The sequence below is a fragment of the Salvelinus sp. IW2-2015 genome, unplaced genomic scaffold (genome assembly GCF_002910315.2).
Source record: "Salvelinus sp. IW2-2015 unplaced genomic scaffold, ASM291031v2 Un_scaffold2339, whole genome shotgun sequence".
NCBI classification, from domain to species: domain Eukaryota; kingdom Metazoa; phylum Chordata; class Actinopteri; order Salmoniformes; family Salmonidae; genus Salvelinus; species Salvelinus sp. IW2-2015.
In genome coordinates this window covers 179,400-187,784 of record NW_019943664.1, presented here as the reverse complement: position 1 = coordinate 187,784, position 8,385 = coordinate 179,400, and positions in this window count along the sequence as shown.

The window sequence follows — 8,385 nt, the reverse complement described above, 5'->3', positions numbered from 1 at the left end:
CAGGCAAGGGGTTAACCACAGCACAGAGACCAACAGGCAAGGTTAACCCCTTGCTTGACGACTCAAACTGAATTGTCCCTCTGCTCCATGATCGCTACTTTCTTCTGTCTGAGACTGACATCGTGGAAGTCGTTTGTGGTGACGTCAAAAAGAGGGTTGTTGTACAAAACAAAGTCATCAGTGATTGGATCATCTCTAACCAATCAGAGTATCAAAGCCAATGACGAATTTTCAAAAACACTGCTATACCCAAGTGTGTTCTGGCTCTTGGCCAAACACCACGGTTTCTGCGACCAATCAGACGGTCCAGACTCATTGCGGAGAGAAGAAACGAATGTCCGTCGGCGTAGCGTAACGTTTGGCCGGAGCAAGGAGTCTGGGTAGCCAGACAACTTTGACCCCTGTTAGTGTGCAGTGACATTGCTTTCGTTAGACATTTCCAGAGCCAGCCCCTTCCTCTCGTCCTCATCCTAGCATCTCTCTCTCTCTCTCTGTCTCTCTAAATTAAATTCAAAGGACTTTATTGGCATGGGAAACGTATGTTTACATTGCCAAAGCAAGTGAAATAGATAATAAACAAAAGTGAAATAAACTATTAGAAATGTACAGTAAATATTATACTCACAAAAGTCTCAAAGGGATAGAGATATTTGAAATGTCATGTTATGGCTGTATACAGTGTTGTAATCATGTGGCTCAGGTGGTATAGCTTGGTGCTTGTTGTGGGTTCGATTCCCATGGGTAAAAGTACAGAAAATGTGTCTGCACACTACTGTCAGGCACTCTGGACAAGAGCCTCCGCTAAATGACTGAGATGTAAGTACAAAAAGGATAAGAACAGAAATATTGGTTGTATTTACGTAGGCAGTAGAGGAGGGGACTAAGCATACACTCCTGAGGAGCCCCTTGTTGAGGGTCAGCATTGTGGAGGTGTTGTTGCCTACCCTTACCACCTGGGGCCGGCCAGTCAGCAGATCCAGTTGCAGAGAGAGGTGTTTAGTCTCAGGATCCTGAACTTAGTGATGAGCTTAGAAGGGACTATGGTGTTGAATGCTGAGCTGTAGTCCATGAACAGCATTCTCACGTAGTTATTTCCCCTCCAGGTGGGAGTTTGGCTGTGAGATTGCAACATGTGTGGATCTATTGCGTTGTTTTTCAAATTGGAGTGGGTCTGGGATGATGGTGTTGATTAGTGTCATGACCAGCCTTTTAAAGCACTTTATAATGACATATTTGAGTGCTCCAGGGCGATAATAATTTAGTCAGGTTACCTTTGGACCTCTTGGGAATAGAAACAATGGGTTGAAACATGTTGGTGTGTTTGCTGGGCGGCAGCATAGACTAATGGATAGAGTGTTGCAATAGTAACCGAAAGGTTGCAAGTTCAAATCCCGAGCTGCCCCTGAACAAGGCAGTTTACCCACTGTTCCTAGGCTGTCATTGAAAATAAGAATTTGTACTTAACTGACTTGCCTAGTTAAGTAAAGGTAAAATAAAAAATTGATTACAGACTGGGACAAGGACAGATTGTGAAGACGTGCTATCTGTTTAAACGTTTTGCTCATATCGGCCAGATCACACAGTCATCTGGAAAAACAGAGGCTTTCACGTAAGGCCCAGTGGAATATTCCTTTGAAGCGAGCAACTCGCTTTGTAATCCGTTATCGTCTGCAAGCCCTGCCACATACGACTAGTGTAGTAGCCGGTGTAACAGAATTCCACCGTCCTCCTATATTGTCCTTTTGAAGGGTTTGATGTCTTGGGGTCGTAGTGGGATGTCTTGTACGCGTCGATGTCTGTAGACTTTAGCTCAGCACATCTGTTGCCTGTAATCCCTGGTTTTTGGTTTGGATACGTTCTTATAGTCGCTGTGAGAACGATATCATCTATGCACTTATTGACGAAGCGCGTTACGGTTGTTGGGAACAATGTTATCGGATGAATCCCGGAACATATCCCAGTCTGTACTAGCAAAACAGTCTTGTAGCCTCGAGTCTGCTTCGTCCGACCACTTCCATATTGAGCGCATCACTGGTACTTCCTGTTTGAGCTTTTGTTTGTAATTAGGAAGAAGAAGAAGAATGTAGTCATGGTCAGATTTGCCTAAGGGAGGACGAAGCAGTGCCTTGTGGGTAGAAAAAAAAGTGGTGTAGAGTTTTAGCTGCCCCTAGTGGCTCAGCAGACAGGAAGTGAGGTAGGACGGTTTTATCTCTCACTGCGTTAAAGTCTCCGCCCACCAGAAACGCTGCCTCCGGGTGAGCGGTTTCGTGTTTGTTTATGGCTCCATACAGTTCGTTGAGAGCCAGAGTGGTGTTGGCTTGTGGGAGGAATGTAGACAACCGTGATAATTACAGATGAGAACCCTCTTGGTAGATAACAGGGTCTGCAGCTTACCATGAGGTATTCTATATATGGTGAGGAAAACCTTGAGATCTCCTTCACTAATGAAGCAGCACACCAGTTGATATTTATGAAAAAACTAACTTCTGCACCTTTCCAGTTCCCCAGAAGCTCCCCCCCCCCCCAACCACCAAAAAGTTATTAAACATAATGAAAAGTCACATATATAGCAAAGTGTGTTGAGCTAGTAGACTCCCCAGATTGTGTGTGTGCATACGTGCGCACGTGTGTAGGTGCATGTGTGTGTTAAGCGTATGTTTGTGGTTAGCGGCCCGTATGGTGTGTGATGTAATGCAATTAATGTTGTGACCACAGAAAAATGATTCGTTATTCTGCTGACATGTCAACCAATCTGTCAACATGCTAGCATGGTCTCAATTGGTCCTACTGCTTTTCTTAGTGCATCCCTTAGTACTGAGACCTAGTAGGTCGCCCTCCACCCCAACCCCAGCTCAGCCCAGCCCAGCCCAACCCAACCCAACCCATCCAGCTCAGCCCACCCCAACCCAGCCACCCCAGCCCACCCCGACCCACCCAACCCAACCCAGCCTAGCCCACCCCAGTCCACCCCACCCGACCCAAACCCAGCCCAACCCAACCCAACCCACCCATCCAGCTCAGCCCAACCCAGCTCAGCCAGCTCACCCACCCAGCTCACCCAGCCCAACCCAACCCAGCTCAGCCCAGCCCAACCAGCCCAACACCAGCCCAGCCCAACCCAGCCCAACCCAGCCCAACCCAGCTCAGCCCAACCCAGCTCAGCCCAGCCCAGCCCAACCCAACCCAGCTCAGACCCAGCCCAACCCAGCCCAGCCCAACCGCCAACCCCAGCCCAACCACCTCAGCCCAGCTCAGCCCAATCCCAGCTCAGCCCACCCCACCCCAGCCACCACTATAGAAAAAACCGATTTCAAAAGTGTTCTTCGCCCATGTCCCCATAGAGATAACCGTTTTGGCATTAGCAGTAAGAACACCCTTTTGGTTATCCATAGAGATCCTTTTTCCAAGGTCCCATCTTGAAAACTAATCTTTGGACAAATGTATCTGGATGAAACCAAAAAAAGGCTTTTACCTGGGAGCACAAAAGATGGAGTTACTTAAAGAGCTTTCTTATCCTTATGAGGATACAATGCCGCAGAACCCTTTCCAAGGTTCTAGATTACCACCTTTTCTATCTAAAAGTTGATAGCACCACACCAAGCTCCACTTAACATAACCACAGATTGCCTCATACTAACCAACCCACCGATACTGCTTAGGACGTAGTCTCAAGAGCTACTCCACTAACTATAGTATCGAATAACTCTCAGGTGACTTCATTACTTTATCAACTCACCTACTGAAATCTATTTCCTTACCCAAACTATGCCACACTATTATCCTTCAAGCCTTTGTCTGGGGTAAAAAAAATTATCCTATTCACATCTGTATAGTGTCTACTGCCTCCTAGTTTAACTAGTACTTCTTTCGCCTTGTTATACCTTAAATACTACAACAGAATCAACATAAATTCCTGAAAGTGAACTTAACATCAAAATACGATTGAATAAAGCATGCGTCTCACCAGACCATATTCTAAAGAAGACACTGATGAATATATCGAAACAACCCAGACTTTCGCACAAACTCCACAGAATATATCATATGTCAGCTCATCTACCTTATACGAACTCACTATTTATAAATCAACAGTCACTGTAGTACCATTATCTCAGCTTTCGACCAGAGTGACCAATTTACCTATCAGCTAACCAGGTCGACTTAGAGTATTAGTATTAGGATCACTAGATAGTAGTCCACTATACCGTACACAGGCATGATACAAGCAGTTAGTAGTATACAGATGACGTACAATCTGCTAGAGACCGGAAGTTTCCAAGGCTAATCAAAAGGAATCACTGTACCGTTAAGGTAATCTACACTAGATTAGTGCATATCCCCAATGTCTGTTGAGCACATATCTAGATATGCTGGCTGCGAGTAGTTGATCCTCTATAGACAACGACTAGACTAGGTTACCTAACGTCAGGTGCACATAGACTGCAGGTCCCTCAACACCGTCCTACTGCGTTCATGAGTCAGCCAGATGCTTAGTTAGTAGGAGTCACACAGTAGTTATCAAGATAGTTCACTAAGAGTAGTTAGTCAGTAGAAGTCACTACGAGGTAGTAGTATATAAGCGCAACTAGAGTAGGATCAGTAGTAGGAGTGTCACTACGAGTAATAGTTCAGATGTGCACATCAGATGTAGTATTAGTATCAAGTGCGGTTCACTTAAGGTAGTTAAGTAGTAGAGTCACGAGAAGGTAAATACTAATGCGTCGAGGGCTCACTAGATATAAGTCAGAATAGATCCTAGTAGTAAGATTATAGTAAGGTGGGACACTTATTAGGATTGAAATCAGGGTGTGGTGTCATGAGAAACAAGCATCAGTAAGTGTAGTCATTGTCTGCTTAAAGTCTACAGTTACAATGATCTGAGCAGTATCCTCCAGCTGACATAGTCCCTGAATTAACTGTTCTGTATATAACATCTGTAGTCTATTCTCCGTCTTCGTCCTAACCATCCGTCCACCTCCAGTCCCTCTATATTCCTTGTCACTATACCTCCGCATCTCCTCCATCGATCGCCAGTGTTCACCACAAGTTCCACGTGATCTAATAATCCCAACCCGAGTCCATGGTCCAGATCCGTTTACGAACCCTCACCGTCCTGCCTCACAAACAAAACTGTAAAAACGTCCCCATTCTCCCCATCGCCCTCCTTCGCACTCTAACCCACTCCAGACTCCCCTCTCCCGTCATCTCCACTCTTATCTCCAATTCCCTCTCTCTTGTCTCTCCATCTCCCTCTCTCTAATTCTCCATCCTCTCCTCCTCTCTTGCTCTCCATCCCTCCTCTCCTCTGCCTCCTCCCTTCTCTGTCTCTCATCCTCCTCTCGCTCTCTTTTCTATTCTGTGATGGCCTTCCACATCTCACCGAGAACACATCCTATCATTAACAGACTATTTCCTTTAGACTGTGTTGTACATCCAGCCTAGAACCCTACATCCCAGCCTAGAACATTACATCCCAAGCCTAGAACACCTACATCCAGCCTAGAAACCCACATCCCAGCTAGAACATTACATCCAGCCTAGAACATTACATCCAGCTAGAACTACATCCCACCTAGAACCTACATCCCAGCCTAGAACCCTACACTCCACACTAAGCAACCCTACATCCCAGCCTAGAACCCTACATCCAGCTAAACCAACCTACATCCCAGCCTAGACCCCCAACTACACACACACACACACACACACACACAACACACACACACAACACATTTATTTTACTATAGTGGTGGGACAAACAATGATTCCCATTCAAAATCCATTTTCCCTAACTCTATAGCTAACCCTAACCCTTAATCAACCTTAACCCCTAACCCGACCCTGAATCTTACCCTAACTTTCTAACAACCCTAATTGAACCCTAAACCAACCCCTAAGCCTAAAATAGCCTTTTCCCTGTGTTCAGCCTCTACACTGCAGGCACGTTCGATTCGGTTGGAGGGGCATGCTCCCTCTCTGTCTCCTGAAGTCATGATCAGCCTTGCTTTCTTTGATTCGTTGTGAGAGAGACTTTATTTTCCTGGCACACACTCATGCAGGCTCTCACCTTCTCCTATGTAGGCTGTTCACTAAAGTTGTTGTAATCAGGCTACCTCTGTTGTGTTGTCTGAAGACAATTGATGATTGAGTACAGGGAGGGCGTAGCACGAACCACAAAGGTGTATTTCCTACCTTCACCACCTGGGGCGGCCCGTCAGGAAGTCCAAACCCAGTTGCACAGGGCAGGGTTCAGACCCCAGGCCCCGAGCTTAGTGATAGCTTGGATGGTACTATGTTGTTGAAAGGTGAACTATAGTCAATGAAACAGCATTCTTACATAGGTATCCTCTTGTCCAGGTGGTATAGGCTGTTGGGTGGTATGCAAATTGCAGTGGACTAGGTGTCGGGGTAAGGGAGGCGACACCTCCTTTGCAATAGTTATATAGTTGATAAGGCTTTTGATTGTTCCTGTAGAATGTTGTCCACTCCTCTTCAATGGCTGTGTGAAGTTGCTGGATATTGTGGGGACCTGGAACAGGCTTTCCTACACGTCGATCCAGAGCATCCAAACATGCTCAATGGGTGACAGGTCTGGTGAGTATGCAGGCCATGGAAGAACTGACATTTTCAGTTTTCCAGGAATGTTGTACAGATCCTTGCAACATGAGCCCGTGCATCATGCTGAAACATGAGGTGGCAGTCACTGCCCTGGTGGACGTTCTTGCAGTCACTTGCCCTGCTGGATTCCTGCATCATACTGAACTGGATGTTCCTGCAGTCACTGCACTGTGGATGTTCCTGCAGTCACTGCCTGGTGGACTTCCTGCAGTCACTGCACCTGGTGGAACGTTCCTGCAGTCACTCCCTGCTGGCTTCCTCATCACTGCTGACCCCTGCTGGATGTTCTGCAGTCACTGCACGCCGTGGACGTTCCTGCAGTCACTCACTGCTCACCTTCCTGCAGTCACTGCACTGTGGTACGTTCCTGCAGTATCTGCCCTGGTGGACGTTCCTGCAGTCACTGCACTGTGGACGTCCTTTGCAGTGCACGTGTACCGGTGGACGTCCTGCAGTCACTGCACCGGTGGACGTTCCGATCACGCACTGTTCGTGACGTTCCTGCAGTCACGCACTGGTGGACTTACTGCAGTCACTGCACAGGTGGATGTTCCTGCAGTCACACGTACCGTGGACTTCCTGAGTCACGCACTGTGGACGTTCCTGCAGTCACTGTACCGGTGGACGTTCCTGCACTCACTGCACTGATGGACATTCCTGCAGTCAGCATGCCAATTGTGTGTCCCCTCAAAACTTGAGACATCTGTGGCATTGAATTGTGTTCAAAACGGCACATTTTAGATTGGCCTGTAATTGTCCCCAGCACATGGTCCGCCCATGTAAATATCCTGCTGTTTAATCAGCTTCTTGATAGGCCACGCCTGTCAGGTGGATGGATTATCTTGGCAAAAGAGAAATGCTCACTAACAGGAATGTAAACCAATGTGTGCACAAAATTTGAGAGAAAAAAAGCTTTTTGTGTTTATGGAACATTCCTGGGATTTTTTTTATTTCAGCTCATGAAACATTGAACCAACTCTTTACATGATGTGTTTATATTGTTGTTTTGAATAGAGCCGGTAAGGCACCGGTCAAAGGAAGTGCACTATATAGGGAATAGGGTGTCAAAAGAAGTGCACTATATAGGGAATAGGGTGTCAAAAGAAGTGCACTATTAGGGAATAGGGTGCCATTTGGGACAAAGGCTCTATGCTGTCTGGATGACCTTGAGGGAGCTGTGTGGTTCCTGTTGTAGTGTGACACAGAAAGACAAGCAGTTCTGTTCTGGCTCTAGTGGACGAGGCTACACTCTCCCTTGGAGGAGATACCCTTACCCCCTTACTACCTACTACCCTTACCCCCTTACTACCTACTACCCTTACCCCCTTCCTACCTACTACCCTTACCCCCTTCCTACACTCTCCCTTGGAGGAGATATTATAGCACACACAAGCTATTTCAGATGTAAACTGTACCCTTCCTTTAGTTACAGCAGCCAACCTACTGGTAGTACTACCTACTACCGTGTCCTCGTGAATATATATATATAGAAAGAGAGAGAGAGAGAAAGGCCATCTTGTAAATAGATCGAGAGAGAGAGACCCTTTGAATTGAACAGAGAAAGAGGAAGGCCCCTGCATGTAGGCTAGACGAGAGGGTGGCTGACAGGTCTTACAGAGTGTGTTGGACAGTGTGGTGGCATAGAGTGTTTTGTAGGCATTGACAGGTGGAAGGCGCAGTGTAAAGTATGACAGCTGATTCATCGCCTTCCGTCTCCCTGTGATGTATGTGCAGTGTGGTGAGCAGGTCCGAGCTGGCGCTGGGTGG